General features: G+C 39.3%; 1 protein-coding gene across 1 annotated transcript in view; it reads left to right on the top strand.

Moving 5' to 3' along the window:
* Positions 1-4,642: 4,642 nt before the first annotated feature.
* sipa1l1 (signal-induced proliferation-associated 1 like 1) overlaps positions 4,643-26,206 on the top strand; it is a 96,599-nt gene continuing 75,035 nt past the window's right edge. Inside the window, exon 1 of the mRNA XM_085372087.1 lies at positions 4,643-4,810. The gene's annotated coding sequence lies outside the window, so the exon portion shown is untranslated. The remainder of the gene's footprint in view (positions 4,811-26,206) is intronic.

The raw sequence follows: 26,206 nt of genomic DNA, 5'->3' as shown, positions 1-26,206 counted from the left end.
TAAGAGGAGCAGTTAATGGGGAAATCCACTGGCACAGACACAACCAGGCACATCAAAGTATGTTTACAGGTACTGCAGACAGCTCCTGGAGGCTACATAAACCGGTGTAATCATAAAGTTTTTGCTTTGAGCATGAGTGGACATTTCAAGCAAAAATACTGTTCAATCACTGTGAACTGTTTGACTGTTGTTCAAAGGTCCCTACTCATGCACCTCAGGGTTAAATGACTGTGCATAGTTAAAGTAGGCCTTTTACCTGTCATGGTTTTACCATTCTTCCGCCCATTTTCTTCTACTGTCCAGGTCGGAAATTTGGGGGTATCAATCTAAGCCACAGGTGTCGAACTCCAGGCCTCGAGGGTCGTTGTCCTGCTTGTTTTCCAACTAACCTGCCCTTGTAGCTTCTTATTTGCAAACCACACCTGATCCAGGTAATCAGCAGCAGGTAGGGCAGGGATGATCTCTCCACCTATTCCAGGGGGAGAGATCATCCAAAGCCAGCCAAGAGATGGACACACCTAACCTAGGAGGCATCCTGGTCAGATGTCTGAACTACCTGGCTCCTTTCAATCTGGAGGAGTTGGAGCTCTAGTCTGAGTCGCTCCCAAAAACAGAGAGCTCCTCACACTACCTTTGAAGCTGAGTACAGGCATCCTTCAGTGGAAGCTCATGTCAGCCACTTGTATCTGCAATCTTGTTCTTTTCATCACTAGTTTATGACTATAGAGTGAGGGTAGGGACATAGATTGATGGTAAATTGACAGCTTTGCTTTCATGCTCGGCTCGATCTTCACCATAACACATCACCAATTTGCCTGTCAGTCTCCTCGTCCTCTTTCCCCTCACTGGTGACCAAGACCTGGAGATAGTTGAATGCATCCACTTGGGACAGCATCTTGTTCGCGCTCCAGAGTGGGCACTGCATAAATATTTGTGTGTTTTAACTACTTTAGAAGTCTTTGGATTTGAACACTTCTCCTGACTTTACATTAGCATCTCAATGAACCCCACCTTTTACTGTTCCAGCTATTACTAATGATATGTAGTGAGTGTATGTTAATGATGAAAGCAACTACTGTGATGTCACGCATTGTTTTTGGATTCTACATTTTGAAGCTTCAATGTTAGCTACTTAGTCGCCACTGCCATGTTAGCTTTTTCAAGCAAGTAGTTAACATATTTGTACAAGAAGATGATGCACTAACTATTGCAAGCTAATGCTAGCTAGCTTGGTTAGGAAGCTCCATTCATAAACTGTTGAGAGACAACACACAGACATACATATTTGCTTATTAGTGCATAGTAACTAATAAAATGATCGAATTTCACTTATCAAAACTGAACACCAGACTTCTTGAATAGTCTGTATAATGCAGCATGTTGAAGTATTGGTCAGCTAATTAAATTAAAGGTTCCAACAGCACAAAAAAGTAGAGGCATCCAGTAAAGGGACTTAATGTAGCTCAGGTGAGGCCTCGCAGACGCCACTGGGTAAGCTGACTGGGCCATGACACTTGTCAATCAAAGTGGCCCTGCTCTGAACACCAGTAGCAGTAGAAACAAGTATAAGAAAACAGGGATCGATTTTGATTCTTTATCCACTCTGAGTCTAACAATGTTACATGAGCTTCAATGCTACATCAGTGAAGCACTCTTTTAAATGATCTGCTAGTTTTTCCTTTACTTTTACTATTGTGTTGCAATGGGGTTGGGATAGATGAAAGTGTTAGAATTAGGTTTACCGCAAACACCTTCACCATTACAGTAAGTGACTCCCATTTAAATACTTGGCACTAAAACACAAACATAAATATATAGTACCTCGTCTGTGTCATATGGGTGTGGTTTAATAGGAAACACACCAGGTTTAGAGGCTTAAGAGCAAATTCCTCCAAACAGTGGATCACCAGTCCTACTGAACTGTTATGATCATTGTCAGTTTCTAGTTACTCACACTGTTGTGAGTTAACTTCCTGAATGACAGAGCACAGATCTCAAATAATTTTCTCACGTACACTGGAACTCCAAAATTCACCAGACATTACCCAACAGAGATGAAAGTGAAAAAAATAGCACAAAGTCTATGTGACATCCAGTTGTGCCACTGTGAGAAGAGTGCAGGGAACAGTCAGGTGATCGATAGTTTGCTGCTAGATGGCCATCTTGTGTCCTGTGTCCTGCAATTATTTATTGAGTGCGTCTAAAATGTACCCTCACCTCTTGTGTGTGACAAAAGACATGTACCAAGTGCTTTCCCCAACAGAGTTCAGAGGTGAAAATGTGAAAACAACACCAGTTGCATCCAATATTAAGGTTATTTGTTAGTTTTTGTGTCGTTGTTGTGTGTTTTTTTTCTGAATACTTTCAATCAGTTCTAGCTAATTACCTAGTTAGCACTCATAACTAGGTAATTAGTTACCTAGTTATGAGTGCTAACTCATAACTAGGTAACTAGTTATGAAGTGTGTATACTTCCATGTTAATAATGGAAGTATACACACCAGGCTTGATGCATCTGGGTATTGTCCTGACTCGTGAAGCTGTCTTAGAGTGTCCTAGGGGCTGTACTGTCATTTATAAAATGAATAACAATTTCAGGATCTTGTAACTGAACAATGTGGAGACTCAACCTGGTCATCTTCCCTATCCATAACCACTGCTTTTGATGGTCTAACCCTAACCAGAGACTTTCTCAACTTATCCTAACCTTAACCTCAGGATCTCAATACCTGAGGCTGAACATGGAATTTGACCTATGTCCAACCACGTTTACTTAGTCTGAGTTGTACATTAAATATAGTTTTAGGTTTTTACCATCATTATGAATGACACACATTTGTGGGGGGCCGTGGATGACATGTGCATGCCAGTTGAGATTTTGAAGACACTAACTGTGACCACTAACTGTGATCACTAACCATGTGACGTTAACTTCTCTGGCATTTTAGATGTGTGGCAATCATGGTGACAATGTAGGATTAACGAACAAGGCCCCATTCACACTAGCCTGGAGACCAATCAGCAATCATCTGGCAACCGCCAATGAAAGAAAAACATGTATTCTATAGTCAGTTTTGAGTGGTTGCTGGGGTTGGCAGTTGCAAAGGAAAAGATTGTGAAAGCCCCAGTTACACAGGCCTACAGACCAGTCACTGACCCCCTAGTAACCACCTGTCACTAAGGAAAAACACATATTCACAAATAGAGTCCAGATACTCTCTGAGCTAGAGTGAACAGCAAACCAGAAATAGAGATGGTTCACCTTCAAAGTTAAAGAAAATGCTCTTTGTAGGCAGGTTTTACGAACTAGTAGTCAGTGATTATTTCCTGGAAAACACAAAAAAATCGATCATTAGGTTTTTGGGGCAGCAACTTATTTTACCTAGTGAGAACCAGCGGACTCTGGGAAATGTGTACTCATACAGATTTTTCCATTGGAACTAGTGGTTGCATCATGTCTTAAGTGTATGACTGACAACTCTTGAGCAATGTGTGATGAACTTAATATTAGTCAATGGGTAGACTGGGTAGGTTTGTCCCATCTTCCTGACCCAGTCCACACAAAAACATATTATTGACTAACTGTAATCTCAGATGTTTTCTTGGCTTAAGTTTTGACAGTTTACTTTCCCTGTGACGCCATTTGTTATACCTAAAATAGCTACCAGACTATTATTTGATCCAACTCAACTTCACTAACCATCCAAATGTTGCTGATATTTAGTTTTCTTTCCTTTTATTAAGTCCAAAGTCATAGCCATATTTTTTTTAATTCTTAAGAGAGACCACCATGTTTAGATGTCTACTAGCTAGTTAACATACTACTAACTTTTAAAGCAACTACACCTTGTGCATATTTCTTTATTTTATATTATTTATCGTAACACCTGGAAAACCAGCTACACTGATAATTTTAATACTCTAATGTGTCTCAGTCTTTGTTTTCTTTGTGTAAGTTAAGAGCCATTGGACCCAGAAATGGCTAATGACATCAAATGTAGTGGGTAGGTTTTATCTGTGACCCACGTTGTGGTTCATATCTGAGAACTAGCAAAATATAGATACATTTAAATATTTTAATGCCCCTCTTCATCCTTTTCGATGCTTGTATTCTTTTATACAAATAGTGCCAAAATTACCCCTCGGTACTGTTATCTAAGTAATGAAGAGCACCTTCATTATACTTCATTATATCCCAATGTAGCAGCTGAAAACCAAATGGCAGTTCTTATACAGGGTAAACACATTCCAGCAGGTAGCTTCCTGTTATTCTGTCCCCGATGCAAGCATTAGATCGATTAGGTAGTGTTTATCAACACGCAAACCTGCCACAACATCACTGGCTTGAATTTTTAAAAAAAAAGGGGGGGGGGGGCATCGCTGAAAGCCCAGCCACAGTGTTGCCAGAGCAACGCATTCCCTCTCTCCTGTCCTTTTTCAACAGCACTGGGTCGGCCTCTCTTTAATTCAATTCGCCGTGTCACCGCGAGGCTACGCAGTCTGATAAGCAGTGGCTGTCCGTATCGCGAGAGTACAGCTCAGAGGATTACAGGGAGGCGGTGACCTAATCGCCGTCGCGAGGCGGGGCGAACCGCTGCAACTTTGGATGAACTTCTGATTTGAACAAACCGAGAGGCGGTCGGCGGAGTGCTCGGACAGCAAGAGATACAAAGGTGAAAAGCAGCGGAGGTTTTCTGCTACGAAGCTTTGACAGCCGGTTCCCTTTACAGCAGTTACGGTCTGTGTGTGCGCCGCCGAATGACCAGCGAGAGCGTTATTTTTCCTGTCGAAAAGGTGGAAATTGATAAAGGTGAGTGCGTTCTCTTCTCCGTTGGTGTGCGTATAGAAACTGGGGGATATTAGATCCATTAGTGTTCGGTTAGCCGGATTGTAGCTGCTATTAGTGTGCTAAAAACCAGTGTGGATTAAGTATTTGGATAAATGCAGTATATTTTAGGTAGAGAAAACAAGGCTGAAAAGTTTAATTGGCGCTCAGGTAACGTTTACGTGGTACTGGCGTGGATTTTATTTCCCCTCCCAGCATGTATCTGATTTTATTACCTGTATCATAACGAGCAGGCTTTCAGCCCCCATTCAGTTAACGGCGTCTTCTTTGACACATGCACGCAGACACCACAGTTAAAAATTCAGACAGCGATTCACCGTTGCTCTTAAAGACACAGGAAATCTTGCGAAAATGACGATCAGATAAAGGTAATGGTTGTTTGGTTAAGTCTCTCCGTGACTGCTGCATAATTGGGGATGGCTAGCCGCAGCCGCTCTAGTGGGTTTCCTGTGTATCCCAACCTATGCTGTCTGTCTTATCATCTTACATGTGGACGCTGCAGCTGGCGTAAAGACTCGTGGGGCCACTTTCATCAGAGAAATGTCTTCTATCTGGGGAAGCAGCTCTTGGTGCAAATGCATGATTTGCAGTGCATTTCTGTTAGCAGGCATTGCTGCTGCCGATTTGAATGGTTTCCTGGACATCTGCAGCATTTCACAGCTCTGTAATGTGTTGATTGGCATAGAGATCAGTCAGGGATGTGATGAGAGATGCAAAGTTTATTACTTATCCCCGGACTCACGTGTTCTTTCATGGTATTACTTGCATGTGATGTGTTATTTTCAGAGCGCAGTGCAAGCTTAGGAACTTGCTGGAAATCAAAAATGAAGTTATTTCCACCTAAGGCTCTGTCAACACCAGTCTCATTAATCAAAATGGCCGTCAGTGTAGTTTAGTCACATTTGAATAGTGATGTAGGAGTGCTACATTTAAGATGCCTCTGAAGCTTGGCTCATCAAACGATTTAACCATGAAGTAAGCATTTCTTTTTCTTTTTTTTGTATAGGCCAGTTAAGTTTATTAAAGTTTGCTTGTCTTAAAGAGGTTAGTACTTGCTTGTGTCTGAGATCTCTCTCTGTCACCATGGGGGGGTATTGTTAATGGACCTCCTGTAGATGCTTCTTTTTTTTTTTTTACTGCCATCTCCACCTGTGGAGTCTGCCCCCAGGCTACCAGCGTTACCCCTCCGGGAGGAGGGGGTACACACACACACACACACACACACACACACACACACACAGCTTCCTTCACTGACAAATCCTTAATGGACACATCAAAGAAATTACATGTCTGTTCGGTGGTTGACTGGGATGGGTCTAATTTTCAACTCGAACAACACAGCAGCACCGCTGGAGATGCTTTCCTTCCACGGCATCATTTGAGCTGCTTTGTCCTTTTTGCTTTGGCTGCTGCAGCAGCTGCGTTTATAAAAAACAAACAAAAAAAAACAAACAACCCAAACTCTGATATAGCGGTTGAGCATCTCATGCTATCAGCCCTCCCTCGTCAGTGCCTGTGAATGCCAAGGCTGAGCTGATCTGGAAGCTGTGTCGCATTTATAATATTAAGTAGACTATTGAAATTGAGTGTGTAGGTGGAGGCGCACATGTTCTGTCACACGTGTAGTTGCTGAATTTAAAAAAAGATATGAGGGGCGGAAAAGAAATTCAAGCACTGATGGTGGGCAGCTGAAAGATTATTTTAAGTTCTTTGGGATGTTGAAACATCTGCATGTTTTTAGATTAAGCAGCACGAGTTGAATGAATGAGACTGTTGTCATCATGCAGTCAAGATTGTGAGATGCATAAATTATTTTCAACTACTGTGGTTGACAGAGAAAGGCATCCCCGAAGACTTTAGTGCAGGCTTTGCTAGAAAGCCTAGGTCAGTGTGCATGAACCCTCTCCTTCGCAAGCACACAGCAGGGGGTTTCTTTACTGCTTTCAAATAAAGAATTTCCCAGGACCTTGGTGTCTTCTTGTGAGCAAAATCCTGCATTTTAAATAAACACTTCAATTAGGATGTGGTGAAAAAGTCTCAAATGTGTAGTTTAGCCCCGCTTGGGACAGGAAAAGATTTGGAGGTGCTCAAGGAGAGAATCTGAAAATGCAAAGTGAGGAATAGGAGGACATTTTAATCCCATAACTGGGATACTAGCGCTTTCCCTTTTGACGTGTAATGCATCACTGACAGTATCTGATAATGGGGTCTTACCTGTTTACGACATACCTCACTATGCTCCCCTCCCTTCCACTGTTACTGCCTCATCCTCGCCTTCTGTCTCAGTTCTGTTGCTGCTCCTTTACTCCCCACCTCCCACGATTCCTTCCTCCTTTTGCCCATCACAGTGCCTTTTCCTCTCGGCTTGCTTTCTTTCTGTTGTGGATGGCATGCCGGGGACTATGACACACTCTTCATTTCTGTCCACATCCCTCATATTTATCTCTGTCTATTACCACGTCACTCTTTCAGAGTGCCCATGTCGATCCTTTCTGCATTAATTTTGATTCATGATTTATGTTGCTTCTTTTCTTGAGCTTACCTTTTGATTTTTTGTGCTTTTGTCTGTCTGTTTTGGTGACTCTTTACATGCTGGAGATTGGAATGTGAGTTCACTCTGTTTAAGGTATTGGGGTAGGCTGTCTCTTGAGAAATAACAGAGCAAGAAATACTCTGTAACAGTAAGTAGCTCATACTGTAGGGCAGACTGATTGAATAAAACTACTTGGCCTGGCAAAATGGTGTAATACAAAATACTGGGATTCTTACTGAGATGCTGTGCAGACTTTAATCACATTTTGAATTTAAGTCAGTAATACCAGGAATCTTAATTAGCATTGAAAAAAGGATTGATTACCGTATTGATTATCTTGTTGATGGCCCGGACAATAAAGGAACTAGTTAAACAGTGAGACGCAAATGTTTTCAGGTGGTGACTTTTTGCTAACAATTTGGCGGTTGCTTTTCTTTTCTTTCTTTCTTTTTTAAAATTTCCTCAGATGCTGCTCTGTGGTTGACAGAAATGTCTCACATTCTAGTCTTATTGATAATCTTATTGATTACATATCTTGAGTAACAGCCTATCAGTGCTCAGCACATATTAGTGTGTGCAACCTAGCTCTTGTGAGCTAGCTGAGCTATTTGAAGGTAAGGTTGCAGTTGGACTAAACATCATAATACTCTCTGCTGTAGTTGTATGACCATGATTGTGGTCTGTCTCATTGGTGACCAACATGCTCACTTCCCCTTTTATACAGAAATGACCAAATAATGAACTCTAATTGGGAACAGAAGTAACATGTAAAGTGACACTAAGAATACACTCTATCAATGACCACATTTTTCTAGCAGATGCTGATCTTGTGAAAAAATGAGCAAGAAGTCAAAGCCACTGGTAGAAATAGAGGAAATGGAGGAGTAGCTAAGACATCGCTAATGGCAAAAAGCAGGCAGCAACAGATGAACATCAAACTATTTTCCGACTGATTCACATCAGATGTGCATGTGTTTTGTACAGGCACCTGTTTTGGTAAATAATTTTTAAGTAGTCAACAGAAAGACAGTATCTCCAAATACTTAAGTGCAGGGTATGTTAGAAAGCCTGGGTCTGTAAGCTCTTGACACATTGAAGTGCAAGCCAGCATTTTGTTTTCACCCAACAAACAGCCCTTGCGGTGTTTTCTCTGATATGTGAAATTGCCTATCTCTTTTGATCCATGGTCCTTTGCAGAGGATAAATATGAAACCCCATGAAGGCTTTGTCAGGCCTTTTCAAAGCACCCAGAAAAGAAAAAAGGATGTCACAAGAGGAAGCAGTTACTTTTAGCCATTCCACCTGAGGTGAGGGGACTTGGATCCCTGTCCAGTTCTCCACTTTCCCGTCTGTCTGGTGAAACAACTTTTTAATTAGGGCTGTAAGTGGATTGTAGCAGATGAAAGCACTGTGGATTATAAAGGCTTCAGATTTTAGTTGTGACAAATGAGAGAGGAAAAAAAATCTATAAGCATCAGGGAACAATGACTAGTCAGATTAATCAACATGGAAGTAAACACAATGTACTGTACAAAAGCCTTGAAAGCAAGAACAGCCTAGATATTATAGAATAAACGTATAATCCTTACAAACGATATAAGCCAGGATGGAGATTGAACGTGGAGTATCTTCATATGGATATTGTAATGCTAGAATATTAGGCAGGGATCATTTGTGCCTTTGCTCTCCTTATTATTTCATTGCAATTTGCAGAAATTAGCTTGGAATAAAAACCTAAGATACTACTACATTGGCATCCCCCGGCCTACACACAGCAGGTTGGCTGAACATTTTAAGTTTACTTCTTGAATTATCCAAAAAAGCCAGGTTAAATTCCCTTACAATCTAGTTTTGCAGTGTTAACCATTGAATTGATTGCAGTTCTGCTGCAGACTGAATAACTAGCCACCAATTTCACCCATATTCTGTTTTTTTTTTTTTGTTTTTTGTTTTTTTTTTTTTCTGGCTGTCAGTAGGGCTGAACGATTATGGAAAATAATCTAATTGCGATTTTTTTTGCCCCAATATTGCGATTGCGATGCGATATGCGATTATTTTTTAAGGTATTTGTCTTCTGTATTATTAAACAAAGACAAGCAATACATCATATAGTATGGCCAATACTATATTACATTAATTTTAAACTGTTCTTTCCTGGAAGACAGACCTCTGTTATGATGACATGAGGTGATGCATGAATTGATGACTGACATTTTTATTTAACTTCTTCAATCACAACAGTATATTTGAACATACACAATAGTTTATTTTTAGCTTACAAACATCTGAGCATAAAGTGCTGACAAGGAACCCTGGTGTAAACATTAAAATGAAAGTCAGTACAATGTGCAGATTGCAGAAATATACATAAAAAAAATCAGTGGCTTTACCACACTCAGTTTTTCGACATCTGTGAACTACTAGACAGTCATTCAATTAAAAAATAATATTAAATAAATAAAACTAATAAATAAAAAATACACACATCTTACTGATCTCTGTAGTCAGTAACATTACACATAAAGTGCAAACATAATAGCAATTGTATAAACACACACACAAACACGCCTTTAAAGTTTAAAGGCGTGAAATTGGACGGTCTAGCCTTCTGAATCAGAAGGCTAGTTCTGATTAGCGTCACCGCTGTCTCGGTGGAGTTTAATAAACTCGGCCGTCTGCTTCTTGCTATCTAAAATATAACCAGACACTGGTGTAAATTCTCGACTGTCTCATACTTCTGTTTAATAAGTTTTCTGTTTGACGTTTAGTCAGCTGTGTGAAAACCAAGGAGGAACCCACCCGGGGGATTAATAAAGTTTTATTTTATCTAATCTAATAACTTTAATCTCAGCCAAACCGATTTACTCACGAACAAACAAAACACTGAAAAAAGCCCAACAATAACATTTTTAGGTTGTCTAAGTGACTTATATATTACGTTTAACCCGAGCAGCGAAACTCCGCGGTGATCTGAAAATGATGTGCCGGGAGTTGTGCCGTTCTCGGTCCGCATCAGTAATCCTCGAGCTCCCGGCTAGCTGTCGAGCTGGTGGGTAGCAGACGCCTCTGAAAACGTCGAAGCACTTTTGCAAATATGGGATATCTTGATAAACCGAGCAGATATTTGATGTTTACACAACTACTTTCTCGCCTGAAAATATGTTAAAAGTTTATTTTGTGACCCAGAAAGATTAGTATGAGTAATTTTAAAACTTAGTAGCGGCCGCCATTGCTGGAAACTGGAGTTTGGCTGGGCCGCGCTATGAATTCTGGGATATGGTAGTAATTTGGACAGCCTTCGGCGCGTCGCTGTGACGTAATCGGTCTACAAATGCGGCCTCAGGAGGATGCAGCCCATGAATTGTATAATATAATCGCAGCCTTTGCGGTTAGAAAATTGCACTTGATCATGTCGCGATATTATCGCAAATGCGATATATCGTTCAGCCCTAGCTGTCAGTGCTCTCTTCAGACTGATGCCGTAATCTGTAATTATACAGTGTTTTGAGATTGGTGTGAATGGTTAAACAGATACTCCATCTGGCTTTGGGCCTCTGCTCCTGGCCAGGCTTTTAATATTGGTCTGATGCTGCTCAGCTTTGAGTAAACACAAATATTGGTCAGTCTAAATCATGCTAGGAGAATCAATGTGTAAGTTGGTAGCTAACGAATGTACAGTTTCACTGTAATTATGGTCCGCTGTTGTCAAATCCTTCAAATGAGTATTTGACAAAGGTGAAAATGGAAAATCTTGATGCTTCAAAATTGGACTTAAGAAACCAATGGGTTATTTCACAGTAGCTGCATCAGTCTTTTATAATTTTTGTGATGTCCTCCTTCTTTCTCAACTGCTTGTCCGACTTAGGCTACGTTCACACTACAGGCGAAAGCGCATCAAATCTGATTTTTTTTTTGACCCTATGCGACCCATATCCGATCATGGTATGACAGTGTGAACGGCACAAATCCCATATTTTCAAATCCGATCTGGGTCACTTTCGCATATGGTACTGAATCCGATACATATCCGATGTTTTAGAAAGCGACTGCTGTGTGAACGGTCAAGTCGCATTAAATGTCACTGACACAAGACAGACGCCAATTATCAGCTTTGGAGAAGTGCCCGAGAAGACATCGTAAACGCTTCCTGGCCATCCAGTGTAGATGTCAGTGAAGTTGTTGGGAAGACAACGTTGGAGAAACATGAACATTTTATTTGTACTGTATAATCTGCAGATTCTGACATAAATCTGCAACTATCCTTTGAAGCACCGCTCCTCTCTTAAACAGCAATAAGGATAATTATTAGGTTATTTACATTATTATGTAAATAACAAAATAACTTAAAGCAAAAATTGGGAAACGTAAAGTCTGAAGTCTTTATATTAAGGGCCATCAGTCAAACAATATTGTTTGCTCTGGGTCTAAACAGAGCGCGTTGTGTGTGACGTCTTCTTTTGCGCATGCAGGCCGCTTTGAGGGCTCACACTGGAGCGCGTTTGCTGTCGCATATTATTTGTAGTGTGAACAAGTAGACAAAAAAAATCGGATTTGATCAAGAAATCGGAATTGAGCATTAAGACCTGCAGTGTGAACGTAGCCTTAGATCAGCGGTCCCCAACCTTTTTTGCGCCACGGACCGGTTTATGCCCGACCTTTTAAGGTATCGCGAATAAATATAACAAAATAAAACTAGTACCGGTACCGAAAAAAAGAAGATTTATTCATAACACACGTGAAAAGACCCAGGAAAACAGAGTTAACAATAAAAACGATAACAAAATAACGCTGAAAACCATACATTTCACACCTGAGCCTCAACTCTTGCGGCCCGGTACCAAACGACTCACCGACCGGTACCGGTCCGAGGCCCGGGGGTTGGGGACCGCTGCCTTAGATGATGATAACTTAAAAATTCTACTTTTTCACATTTATGATGCTCTATCAAACTACTCTATTCAATGTAATAACAGAATAATCATAAGAAGTCAAAGTAATCCCTTACAAAGAGGTATTACTTTTTAAAGTATTGTGGTCAGTATTGATATCATGTGCTTTTTACATGATTAGACACAGCCTTGAAAATATCTATTTTTTTAATGTTTAAAAAGAGCTGTTTGGCTCTTTGGACTTGTTGACTGACATTAGTAAATGAGGTGGCATTTACTGATTTATGTGTTTTGCACTAGATACAGACCTGAAAGGTGTGATAACACAATGATTTATCTTTCTATTTTTTTATTTTTTATTTTTTATTTTTTGACATAATCATTGACACAGAATTTCACTATTAGTTCATGTCCTTTGTGGCTGAATGACTTGGCTATTATCAGCATTATACTAGTTGCTGTTGCAGAAGTGAGAGAACAGCAACAGCACGTCAGCTAACTGGTAGAAAGCATTGACTGCAGGGGTGCACGTGTTCATTATCCTGGATTACAATGAGTTTGTGTCAAATTAATAATTCTTTCAGACTGTCCTCAACCCTTCCTCATGTCAACTCTATAATGAAATTGCAAGAGTGCCACTGAGTACAAAAACTGTTAGGGGATAAGACTAACATGTACTGGAGTGTTTCTGAAATTCCTACCAACTGCCTTGCCATCTGTTTCCAAGCAGACAAAGCTCTCAAATTTCTGTATTTCTGGATGGCTAAATGGATGCTGCTGGTGTTGGCTGCCCGAGTTGGTATTAGTGAAAGAAGTCATTTTGTGACCCAGTTGGATTTGTTAATTGCTGCCGCCTCTCTTGTGCCATTTTTGGGGGAAATTGTTGTGTGTTTGTGTTTGGAGGTGCAACTTGAAATCCATGCAAGCCATTTTTCCTGAAATTACCTTGTAATGTCAGCACTCGTGATCATTTGAGTGTCAGCTTTGAACTGGATTGAATTTCTTACTCAAATTGGGGTTATTAGTACTGGGAGAGTTATTTGACAACTTAACCCATTCTGGTTGCTCAATCTTTTAAGGTTGCTGTTATCCCATATTTTTAATGTCATCGGCTAAATTTGACTTGCGTTTGTGGTTAGCATTTTCTGTATTGTTTTAGAGTTCTTAATATTTGCCAAGGGTGAATCATATAGTGTCCCTACAAAGATGATATTTAAACTGTTTAAATAACTTTTTGGGAGAAATATATGGCATACCTAATATTATTTAAAGATGGTCTTCCATTGGGTTTGCATTTTGCTCCTTCTCCCAGGAATCTCTTGTAATCTGCACAGCCCTGACATTATATTTGTCTACCCAGCCATCCATCCATCTTCTTCTGCTTATCGAATTCAGGGTCGTGGGGGAGCTGAAGCCAAAATACACAAATTTGCAAGACCAGTACAGGTACTGATTTTTGGTGATTTTAAATATCCAACATAATTTCTATTTTTCAGGTTTTTTTAAACTTTAAAATGCTGAAAACAACCAATTTTCAGGAAATCTGTTCATGTGTAGTTATTTATTTATTCGGCTGACTCTGTTTGGATAAGTTGGTGGTTGTTTTTTGGTGTTCCAAACACGTGTTTCCGACAGGGAAGTTACTCTGCCTTCAGCTGGACAGCCCATGCGGCAAGTTGCCCGATTGCCTGTGGAACAGTCTAAAATCCACACACTACATACAGATTAATCTTTAGTGCAATCTGGCAACCCACAACCTGAGCCAAGGAGTGTGTGAAGTTAATATTTCTGCATAATGACAGTAAATGGTTTTTGGTAATTGAAATGGCTCACTGTCTTTGCTGTTATTTGACCTTTTCAGCTTCACGTACTGCGAAGACTCGATAAACAGCGAGACTTTTAAAAACTCGAGAAAGTGATTCGAGCCATGTTTGCGAGTCTTTGAATTAGAGCTGGGCGATATGAGATTTTTTTCATATCACGATATGTTTTTTTCATTTCAGGCGATAACGATATCTATCACGATATAAGCCAAATAACTATATTTGTAAGATTTAAATGTGCCGTTGCTCACAAGTAAAATGTGAAATAATCAGCAGCTTGTTTGATGTGTCATTTGTGTTTTTACAGAATTTCATGTGTTATTGAGTTCTCAGAATCAATAACACATGAAATTCTGTAAAAACACAAATGACACATCTTTTCTTACTGAAGATAACAAGTTGTGACTGTTTTCATCAAAATAATCAGAGCTGCACATTATCATGAAAATGGTTGTAAGTCATGGTCTGTCGCTGGAAATGTAGAAATGTGTAAAATTACTCAAAATATCTGGTAGAACTTTTTCGAAATCTGTCCAGCAATATTCACTAATTAGCTCTAATGAGCTTAATCATTTGTTTCTCTGTTGGGAGCAGCTGTGCATGCGTCTGCAATAGGGCTGCCACAAATGATTATTTTGATAGTCGACTAGTCACCGATTATTTTTGCGATTAGTCGACTAATCAGATCATGCATCCATTGGACGTACAACGTACAGCTTATTGCACCAGCATGCATCTGCTCTTATATAACTACCATTAGCTTACAGCTTTAAGTGTTTAAGGTATGTGCTAACTAAAAATAAAGACAAGATGATAGTTTATTAAAGTTTAATGAAATTTGCAGATTGTTTCGTTGGAGTTTAATAAACTCGGCCATCTGCTCCTTGCTATCTAAAATATAACAGGACACCGGAGTATATTCTCGAGTATCTCACACTTCTGATAATCAGTTGTCTGTTTGACGTTTATTCAGCTGTGTAAAAACTATAACTTTAATTTCAGCCAAACAGATTTACTCAGGAACAAATAAAATACTGAAAAAAAAACCATTTTTAAGTTATCTAAGTGACTTGTATATCATGTTTAACCTGGGTAGCAAAAGACAGCGGTGGGTTTGAAAACAATTTGCCGGGAGTCCGGTGTTCTCACGGGCTCTAGTGAGCCTTGAACCCAGCCTAGCTATCGAGCTAGTGGGTAACAGACGTCTCCGAAAACGTTGGAGCACTTTTGAAAATATGTGGTGTCTTGATAAACTGAGCAGATATTTGAGGTTTACACAGCTACATTCTCGCCTGAAAATATGTTAAACGTTTATTTTGTGACCCAGAAAGTATAATAAGAGTAATATTAAAACTAACTAGCTGCCGCCATTGTTGGAAATTGAGCTATGAATTCTGGGACACACTTCCTTCTTCTTCTTCTTCGGGGTTTAACGGCAGCTGGCATCCTTGTACATGCAGTGCTGCCATCTTCTGTTTCAGTCCGTTATTACACTCTTAAATCCTACTACTTATTCCTGCGTCTTTTGGGACCTTACAAAACTTCAAACGATGCGTCGACTATTAAATTAGTTGTCGACAATTTTGATAGTCGACGTAATTGTGACGAGTCGACTAATCATGGCAGCCCTAGTCTGCACAGTTCTGCTGTTCAAATCTATGCCATACACTTTGCAATTCTGGCGGCCTGCCTAAGAGCTTTTCTGGCAGAAATCTTCTAAATTGTCTCTTTTTATGAAAGTTTCTTTAGTTCAAACTGTTCTAGAGAGATGTTGAAGTTCCTGTCAATAATCAGTTCCCCGTGTATTTTCAGTAGATGCAGAATATGTAGTGATTCATGCCGGTTTGTTTTAACTGTTTGCATCCTGACAGTTTAACTGGACAAATTTCCTTTCCTGTTTAGCAAAAAATAAATAAATACATCTTAAAGTGTATTATATTTGGAAGAGGAAGTTCAGAGGTTTTAAATAACCTTAGCCACTTTGAAGCTGGTAGCCTGAGTCAGAGGGACAGCTGTGGGGGAAAGGAGAGAAGACCCTGGAGAAATATGACTAAAACCAAAAAGATGAAAATAGAAATAAAGAGTTGTAGAGAAATCTCAGGTAAAAAAGAGACAGCAAGGACTGTGTCTGTGACAGAGTGCACCTTTTTGTTTTTTTTGTATTTGCCTCTCAATAGCTTGATGATTGGGGATTCATTAATATGTTGGCTGAAATCCGCTTATATCTATCTTGTTTACTGCCATCACTCTGTCAGCAATTTAGAGGACATGAAGTGGCAGTAGTCAATGTTTATCTGCTCTTTGTCCTTAAATATTGGATTACTTTCATGTATTTGCTTGACTGGGTTGGTGCTCTTACAAAGATAAGGGGCTAAAGCTGTGATTTATTTATGTATTTCATTTGTTTTTCCTGGTACAAAGTTGGAAATAAATAATAACAAACAAAAAGGAAGCTTAAAGAGTGGGAAAAGCATTGGAATTTCAAATTAATAGCATCTCTGTTAATACTGTCTCTCCGTTTGACACATGGCTTTTAAATATTGGGTAACGTGCTCTGTTTTTGAGATTGACAGTTATAATTTCTCATTTTAGATTTTTTATGTTAGATGTTGGTTAACAGTGGAAATGGGAGAACTTCTGAGGCTCAGGAGTGAGATGTTCTTTGAAAAAGGAAATTGGGGTTTTTTGTAGCAAATTACCCATTCATGTATTTTCAGGATGGCATTTCAAGCAAAAAGAGGTGTTTAAATTGAAAACTGTCTGACCCTCACTTTGACCCCAAAATGCTCTTAATGACCATCGTGGCAGTCACATTAGCCTTACACAGCTGAGTTTGTTCTGGACCTTATTTTCGTTTATTTGAAGGAGTTCTGCACAAGACTTCCTGGTGGCTTTAGTTACCTTTGGCTCAGCATGTTTCTGTTTCTGTGGTAGGATCCAAACTCACAGGGCCACACACATTTTACAACTCCAACAACTGGTATTGCTTTCTTTTGTTTTTGTTGTTCAGTGGTGGCTGACAGACAGCTTGCACTTTAATGGCACCTTTCAGTTGTAGTAGTGGATTATATCCTACGAGGTGCTGGTGAAAATAAGAATTGTTACAGGCTTCAGTTGCTAGGTAAAATGTGTTTTCCAGTCAGTTGGTGAGTGATTGGTAGAGGTTGTTGGAGTTTTCTGGCCATCACTGAGTGGAATTGGTTGCAAAGAGGGTGCTGCACTACAAAACCACCTTGTGATTGCTTTGACTGCTATCAAAATACCATGGTCATGCAAGACCCTTGGGCTGGCCAAACACTCGTCAACTACTGGTCAAGCGATAGTGGAACTTGTAGTGTAATGCAGACTAGAAATTGAGGCAGTTTGCCTTTAAAGTAAAACTTGTGCTATACTACCACAACCAACACATTACAAAAGGCACTTGGCAAATGGACTCCATCTACAGCTTGGGTCACACTCTTCAGTTTCATTGCTGCTTGGTAACAGTTTGCTGAGTGCAAATGTCTTCCATGAAAACTATGGGTGATGTGCTAAAGACCAAGCCTTTCACAAGAAAGTTTTCTGTGAATCTACATATACTGCTTTGTGACCAATTTCACCTAGCGACAGGCAGCAACCTCAGCAAACACTTGCCACGCAGAGAGACCGATGGTTGCCAGGTGGTTTTCGATCAGTCTTCTCACATCAAAACGATTCTGGGTTCCAATTAACTGACTGACTGGAGCTATGTGGAATTTTACATATTGTTCTTGTGGCTTTCTACATTCTCTTTGGATACTCTTGGTTCTTCTAATGGCGATTGTTAGGTTCATTGGTGATCAAGTTGGGGGATCAAGTTGGCCGTAGGTGTGAATGTAAGCATAAAGGATTGCTCTTCTGCAGTAGCTCTGTGATGGCTTGGCTCCAGCTCCCCTTTGACCCTGTCTTGGCTAAATGTTTGGGTGCAAAATGCTCAAAAAATGATTAGACTAATAGCACACTGCTGTTGGTGGGTTTCCAAAAATGATACATGATATTTAATATGACTGCAGCTAGGGCTGCTCAATTAATCGAATTTTAATCACGATTACGATCTGGGCTTTCAACGATCATTAAAAATGACTGAGCCGATTATTAGCCCCTCCCTAATTTATCCGCGACACCTTAAAGGCTGGTCCGTGAAAATATTGTCGGGCATAAACCGGTCCGTGGCGCAAAAAAGGTTGGAGACCGCTGATTAAGAGGACCCGAGGGAAGCTCGGAAAGCTAAGCAGAAGTTATTTGGAGAGTGACTGCCGTTGGTTGAAAAGAGAGTTTTAAAAAAAAAAAACTTCAGTGGTGTTGCACACTATTTTATATTATTTTTTTAAAGTCATTGTTAACCCTTTAAAGCCGGTCAGAGCTGCACGCTCCGTTTTGCGTAACTACTGTTAAATCCCTGTAGAACCTGAACCGTGTAAGCTAGCGCAATAATTTGTTTTGCATATGAAACCGGAGGAGTTGTACTTACATCTCATACCATCAGCTTGTCCTCGGTCACGGTTTCGTTCCACATATAGCTTTGCAAAAACTGCATAAAAAGCGCTTGCAGGAACAAAAACATAATATTCCAGAAACACGCTTTGCCGATCCATCAGCTGTTCGTAACACTTCCCACAGTGAAATGATGCACATGCTGTTTTCTTTGCAAATTTGCATCATAGGATTGTTTTTTGTTTTTCCTGCAGTATATAAAAATTGGTGTATCTCCAAAATAAAACTATGAAGACACTCAAAATAAATTTCCTGTTGTTGTAAACTATTTTTTGCAACTTTATTGTATTTAAAGTTTTGAGGGATAAACCTCTTAAATTTCTCCAAGTAGAAATATATGTAAACAAAACAAAAGCGATTTTCAATTTTTTTTTGTAGTTTATTGCACTTTTTTGCAATTTATGTAATTACTATGGACTTAATGCATACATATTATTAAAATATGGGCTATAACCATTGTATTGATGTATAGCAACTTGAAATGCTCCCACAAATGGCACTACAGCATGTAAAAAAAAAAAAAAAAAAAAAGCTCTGGTGGACTTGGTTCTATGGTAGGTCTTAAAGGGTTAAATATCGTCAAATAATCGTGATCTCAATTTCAGTGAAAATAATCGTGATTATCATTTTTGCCATAATCGAGCAGCCCTAACTGCAGCAAGCTGTCCAGAATAATTCAAGAAGTGAGGCTAATGTGTTGTCACCCACATCCTCTGGGAACATTCGACCCATTCTCAAATGTTCCTGCATTTGTATCCAAGCATGAGACACGTGTACCCACTCGAGTTAATGTCTAAATTCCTGGGGCAAAACTTTGAAATGAGAGTGCGCTTAACTACATAGTGCACACAGTTAATTATTCCAAGTCCAAGCTGGCCAGAGAAGCTGCTCTAGTTCTTCCATATCATATAGAGGGTGCACAAGAAATTGAGTGTAGCATTCCTTCAGGCGGCTTGCAACCCCAAAACAAAAAAAACTGCTGATTTCAATACCAGCTCACATCAAGTTAATGTTTTTCTACACATTTAGTGGGCAAATGGCATACAGGCAGGGTGTTCTATTTAAACTGTCCTCAGTTGCTACAAATCTGCAAGCTGCTTTGCTACCCACATCCATCCAAGCTTTTCCTTGTCATGATGTTGATGATCTTGCTGCAGCTCTCTTCACCATCAGCTGACCATGGAAAGTTGGAAAGGTGACACATCAGAGCCATGACGCCAAATATAAATCACTGCTAATGGCAATTTTTATTTTTAGACTATAGTGGTCCTGACTTAACAAGATTATCCTTTTGTATAAATACTGTTTTTGTATTTTTTGGCAGCTTCATTATAGTAGTAATTTGATCCTGAACAATTCAAATGCGTTTTTATAGAGGAGCCTGAAGGTCTAATGTGCCATTTCCTGAACGCGCAACTATAGGAAAGCCTCCAGTGACGACAGTCGCACAAGTAAGGGAAACGGGCACGGGATTAAAGGAAGACCTACATCCTGGTCATTATCCATTACTGCAGGATGGAGTTGCTTCTTTCATCCAAGGGAAACTGTCACTTCTTAAAGTTGGAAAGCTGTCATGTGCCTGGTTTAAGTTTTCTTTTTTGATCATCTGCAGTCTGTATTGCTTTTAGTGTGACATACTATAAGCTTGGAAGCAGCTGATTATTTTATGTGATAAAGGGGATTATGAGTTTTTTTCCCCCTCTCTCCCTTCTTCTGTTTTAAAAGTATGCATTGCTGAGCTGCCATAGTGTGAAGAGGCGTTTCAAAAAGAAAAATCTGGTATTAAAGTCAACAAGCTTTTGAGTTGTTTCCCAGCCTTGAAATTGATTCATTAAGTGCACTGTAATTGACAGTCTTTGTGATTTCTCTGTCAGTTTGATTTCTCTTCCTTGCTTGTAATTTTCCACTGAGCCACAACAATTCAAACAGATAATCTTTTGGCTATGTTGATGTTTATGGTAATGTGGCCAAACAGGGGAGGAGGGCATGGTTGTAAGATACATGGAGCGCATATTTCAGCCAGAGATGGGATTTAGTGTTCAAGTTACTTTAACCTTAGAGTGGCTGAGTGGGGATGAATTTTAACATCATGGGCTTTTTTTTTTTTTTAAATTGCAATTTGTTGTTATTTTTTCCCATTATTAGACATGTAATTTTGCCAGTAATAAGTTTCAGATATTTCAGTACTATATAAATAATTTCTACAACAAAATGAAACGCCTACAGAAAATTTTATTTTAAATGGAAGCATAAGAAAGTTTGAGTTTCTTGGTGATTATTGTATTAAAGTATTGGTTCATCTATCTTTTTTTTTTTTCTTGAAATGACACAGTGCTATTATATAGCACTGTGAAAAGTTTCGAGCCACCGCTCATTCCTTCATATTGTTCTAGGAAAATGGGAAGTGGGGTTTAGTAAATTTATTGAAATGTGAAAACATACATGGAAATTGAATAATAAAAGTAACAACAATTTGTAAAATTCTAGCAAACTTAGCAGTCAGTATTTTGTATGAACAACTTAGCCTGAACTCCTGAACGAGCTTTCTTGTAATTAAAGTAATCTTCAGCAATATTTGTTACAGCTTCTTGAAGGACATTCCAAGGCTGCCTTTCATTACATTTTGTTCCACACTCCTTTAATAATGTTGAGGTCCATAACTGATTGTGTGTGTGTGTGTGTGTGTGTGTGTGTGTGTTTTTTTTTTTTTTTTTTTTTTTTTTATTTTTTTTTATTTTTATTTTTTTTCCTTTTATCCCGATATCCTTTTACTGCATTGGCAGTGTGTTTGGGATCATTGTCATGTTAAAAAATGAAGTTGTAGCCACTTGGATTCTTTCCAGATTATATTGCATGGTTGATCAAAATTTGATCTGACTGATTCCTTCCAGTCCAATTCTTGTGAAGGACCAGAATCACCTCTCGGGTCCTGTGTCAGGTCTTTGTCCTATTTCTTAAAGACATAACTTTCAAATGCTGTTTATCTGCTGTAGATAGTCCTGATACTTCTGTTCTTCTTTAAATCTTTGAAGGACACTACGTACCATGTACAGATATGTCAGGTTTTCACATAACAGTTCTTTGAGAATCACTTTCTTGGTGTAAAAATAAAGTTTTTGTGCCTGTCAAACTGGATTTTCTTTATAGATTGAATGAAAGAAAATGGAACAAGTGTTTTTTTTTTTTGTTTTTGTTTTTTTGTTTCTTTTTGTAACAGGCTGCTAGTAACAAGACACAATCGAAAAAAAAAAGAGATAAAGATGCAGTCTAAAAGTGGTTCTGTGTTAAAGTGTTATGTGTAGACACAACACGGGTTCATTCCTTGAGATAGGTGCATATTTTTATTTATTTTTTTATTGTAGAATGAGTCACAGGTTCAGGAAAAACCTTGGAAAGACCTTCAGAATGCTTGGAGAGCTGTTGTCAAGACCACTTTAAAAATAGCAAGAAACTTTGGATGAAAAATATAAAGAAATTACTCAACCTTGTTATTTTGGCAACTTAAATAGTTTGGTTTATTGAGGGTTAAATGTAAGTCAAAACATGGCTGTCAGCTGCTGCTCATAAAACCCCCGACACCAACTCCCTGCGTCTAAGAATATCAAAAATTGAAATGAATTGAGCTTTTAATTTATCCCAGCATGCACTGAAGGTTTGCCCAGTGCACATTAAAGGCTACATCTTGAGTAGAACAAGCAATAAAGGGATAGATGGATGCTTCTTGCCTGAGTTTAGGCACGACCGAGGATAAAGCCTTTCTGCCATTTAGCCGATCATTGGCGGTATTATGGTCTGTTTCTCTGAATTCTACGTTGAAGAATTCTCCAACAAAAAGAGCTGTATTTGCTAAAGGGTCACGGAAAAAGAATTTCAGTGCATGTGGTGGCATCTTTATCTTAGGAAGAAATGTTAAATGAAGCTCCAACAATCAGTCCTCATGATGAGGAGGACAGATCCACATAATGAAAGACATCTTGCTCGGGTTTGTTGGTTCCAAGGAGGTCCTAGATAGTGCCAGGGATGGTAAACACATAAATCCATCTGGATTTACTGAAATCAGCAGTAGCGGCTTTTGGCTGAACCCTGCTCGGTCTTCCTGCTTGTCAGATGCGCATAGAAAGCCACAGATGATGCTGATAGGTATGAATTCCTCAGTTGTTGCTGGTAACTGAGTAGGGTGCTTATTTTATCCAGATAAATTTCAGGCTTCTGGCTTATTTTCATTTCATTACTCTGGTTATTTTTGAATCTTTTATTTAGTCTATACAGTACTAAAACACTGCATTTCCAGTTTACAAGGGCAGCTTTCTTATTTTGCAAAGGGCTCAACATTCAAAAAAGCAGCAAATCCAGTTGTTTGGACTGTTTGCTATAGTCTGTCTCTACTTGTTTTCGCCTTAATTATCACGTGCTCCACTAGAGGACATAAACAATGATGAGACAAGTAGACCTGCAGATAGTTTTCTTCTAATCCGGAAAAATGGGTCACAGTGCCCAATCTCACATCATCTGGCTTGCAGGTGGTGACTGCAGAAACCAAAACAGGAAAGTGGCCTGTCATGATCTGTATTGCTCAGTGCAACCGTTCTGTTCACTGAGCTCATCGAAGAATGGGAGTATTTTGGCTTTTGAGGTGGCAGCCTTGCAAACACAAGTAGAGTTTTCATTCTTGAGTTTATTGGATTTATTTTGATGACTTTGAGGAGGAAAAAAAAAAGTGGTTAAGTGAGAGGAAAAAAAAGAAAATCCCCCAACCTTCCAAAAACTAGCTTCATCCCATTTGTGTTTCAGCTGAGCCAATGGTCTGCAGTGGCATGCAGAGGTATGTGTGTGAATGCTTGGTGTACACAATAGGGATGACCTCATCGTTTTCAACCCTATGTAAGCCCAACATGCCGAATAACAATGAAATCTGGATGTCCCACTACTGAGCCCCCCTCCTTTTAGAGTGTGTGTGTGTGTGTGTGTGTGTGTGTGTGTGTGTGTGTGTGTGTGTGTCCTCTTGCTAAGGTGTGTATTTACCTTTTAGTTTACAAAGGTTCTTAAAATATTTACACAGGGCTGAACTGGTTAATGATTATTTGGACAAGTGGGATTTGAAGTGTTGTGCTACACACACTGGCGCATGTTGCTGTAGAGAAACCAGCTGCTATGGGCTTTGTTCCTGCTGTCAGTTAGTGAATGCAGTCCTAACCACGGTGACCCTCAGTAGGTTTGCATGTGAACTTTGGCCCAGATTGTGAGTCTTTGAAAATATTAGCATAAATTAGGTCTTCCTTTCATTCACAAGCTGGGTGAAGATTACCTGCGATATATCAGTGTGTTGGGGATTTGTGAACATTTTTATTGGCATAGAGAATGCTGAAATTGGTTATTGTAATTTATTGATCAATATGGCACTTGCCTCTTTTAGCAAGTTGTTTGGTATGTGTAGCAGCAGGAAATTGTGTAATGGAACGGTAAAATAAGTGCAGTCCAACGTGATCTGGCATGCCCTATAGTTGGAGAAACTCTCTTCTATAACATAATATTGTCTTATCAATTTAAAAAAGTAAATTTGCAGATATTATTAGTTAAACACTCAAATGCACAATGAGCTTGTGTTTTCAGACCAAAGATTAAATCTGATTTCATGAAACAAGAGAACCTATCATACGCTTTCTGTCATTCCCAGAAAATACTTGATGCAGGTGATGGTAACCTTGTTTGCCACAAAGCTTCCATATCAAACTACACTTTTCTCCTGCTTCCCTATTACCTTACATCTCTCCCTGCCAACATAAATGGATGCTGCCTTATTACCCAGTCACTCAAATAGAGAGGGCTATTCTGCTTTAGATGGTCTTTGGTGGTGATTTACCACTAAGCGCTTTGATCCATTAGAGTAGTAGTATTCTGACAACTTCTAGTTGGTGCCTCTGCTGGGTCTCACAAGCTGAAGAGAGGAAAGCTCGATCAGTGGTTTGTGCCTGTGAAAGCTCATGTTTTTCATTAACTAGCAAATAGTTGGACAGTTGATTGCCCCAGTGGCACTTTCTAATGACAGAGGGCCAGTTTAGCGGAAAATCTAATTCAGTGAGAACCCACAGGGTTGTTGTTGTTTTTTTTTCTAAATTAAATTACTACCTTTAAAATCCCTTAGACTTGGGATGGGGTGAGTGGAGGGTTGTCTGTGCTTGAAGAGAGGCTTAAATGAATGGACCCTTGAGGCTGCTTCCCTAATTTTCATCACAGATGTAGTGCTTGGAAAGAAGTGTCCCTTTTCTGTCTTTGTTAAGCAGGACTGAGTTAGTGAAAATTAAGTTGAATGTAGTAACTAACCTGTGGGGATCCACTACTGTTCTGTGGTTTAAAGTTTATGTTATGCTTGTGTATGGGATTATGACGAGTAGTCAGGTGTGCAGATACGAGCTCTACAAGATATAATGTGCTATCAGATGACTTGAATAGCATGATTGTTGGACTTCACAGTCTCTACAGTCGGAGATTAGAAAAGTATCTGGAGGGTTCGAGCTCAAAGCACCCGTAGTTCTCATTGCTTCCTGATATGAGATTCAGTAAGCTAATGTTGCCAGGCAACGGCTGCACTTCCACTTTTGGCAAGTACTGCTTAGTAACAAAAATTGTTTCCAAGAAGTAAAGGCAGAATCAGTGCTGGAATCAGTGATGGAGACGACACTGGAATCTCATCTGACCTATTACAGGCAATTAAAGCAGTGCCACAAGCTAGTCATCTGTAAGAGTGTTAAACTACAGCTGAAGGGAGTGTCTGTCCCACACAATCAACCTTATGTTTCATTCTGTTTAATGAGTATAAAAAGACCAAATTGTTGGAAATTTCCCCCAGGGATCAATAAAGTATTCTGATTCTGATTCTGAAATGACATTAAACAATCTGTTTTCATAGAGCGGTAGTTTTGCTCAAGCCCCAATTTGTTCATGCATATTTAGTTTTACAGTGTTCTAATACAGTTGATTAGGATAAGAAAATTTGCACACATTTGTAAATGACACTTTACTAATCTTATTAATTAGTTTAATAGTTTTGTTGTATTTTTTTTTAAAGATTTTACACATAAATGTGTAAATGAGTCCTTATCTGTCTAAAAATGATTTCTATTTAAAAAGCAATCTGAACATCAGATAAAGATCATAGTTTTTTTTTATTTTTTTTTTTAAATTGTTGATTTTGGATATGACCTTTTATCACCCCATAAATCACAAAATACTGAATCCTTTATTCAGACACAGTCCATTTTGAAAATGGAATTGAAACTGGAGATTTTCACAAGAGAAACTAAAAACAGTGTAGACAGACTCTGTGTGGAAAGGTTTTAGGAATATCACAAACTACAAGCCTAAAACCCCCCACTCCACTGATGACTTGCTCTTAGCCAACACCCTTAACGACTTCTACTGCCGTTTTGACGAGCCATCAGGCAGCCTTCACACCTCCAACGGCCCCAACAATAGAGGCACTTTGGACACTAATTCCCCCACCTCTCCCCCCTCCATAGAGCCATCACCACCATCAAACTGTTCACCTACAACACCCCCCTCCTCACCCCACACAAAAGAGGATTTCACACCACCTCCTCCCACC

Source organism: Diplotaxodon limnothrissa, linkage group LG15 (assembly GCF_057381915.1).
Source record: "Diplotaxodon limnothrissa isolate DT_005_m linkage group LG15, D_limnothrissa_male_GT1.1, whole genome shotgun sequence".
NCBI classification, from domain to species: Eukaryota; Metazoa; Chordata; class Actinopteri; order Cichliformes; family Cichlidae; genus Diplotaxodon; species Diplotaxodon limnothrissa.
This window is presented reverse-complemented; position numbering and strand designations above follow the sequence as displayed.